Genomic DNA, 701 nt, shown 5'->3' on the forward strand with positions numbered 1-701 from the left:
CTCTAAGAGTTATATAAAAGAAAGGAATGAAATACTTGAAATCTGACAATTTTTTTTTTACATAGATATTCTTATGAAGACAGTTACGATAGCAGAATGTGCATCATTTGTGAGCAAAAAGCTAATTTTTGTGGAAGTTCTAATAAAGAAAAAAAGCCATCTTAAGTAAAGGTGTGCAATCGACTAGGCCTATTTATGTTCTCCAGCTTTGTTCGTTGTTACCGTTGCCACGCGAACCGTTGCGCCGTTCCTTACTCCAACAGCGGCGCCAACACCAACAGCTTCTCCATTTGCAGATCCATAACCTCCACCTCCACCACCTCCTCCGCTAAATCCTCCTGCTCCAGATCCAATGCCGCCTCCTCCTCCTCCAAATCCGCTTCCTCCTCCAAATCCGCCACCACCACCACTTCCTCCGCCGCTTCCCCCTCCAAATCCACCACCAATTCCTCCGCCTCCTCCGCCACCAATACCTCCGCCTCCACCAGCACCTCCTCCACCACCAATGCCTCCGCCTCCACCAAATCCTCCACCACTTCCTCCTCCTTGATGCCCCCTCCTCCTCCACCAATGCCTCGCCTCCTCCTCCGCCAATCCCTCCCTCCCGCCGCCAATCCTCCTCCTCCCGCCATCCGTCCTCCTCCACAAGGCCTCGCCTCCTCCACCACAATTCCTCCACCACTTCTCCTCCTTGAATGTCC

Source organism: Macrobrachium nipponense, chromosome 17, assembly GCF_015104395.2.
Source record: "Macrobrachium nipponense isolate FS-2020 chromosome 17, ASM1510439v2, whole genome shotgun sequence".
NCBI classification, from domain to species: Eukaryota; Metazoa; Arthropoda; class Malacostraca; order Decapoda; family Palaemonidae; genus Macrobrachium; species Macrobrachium nipponense.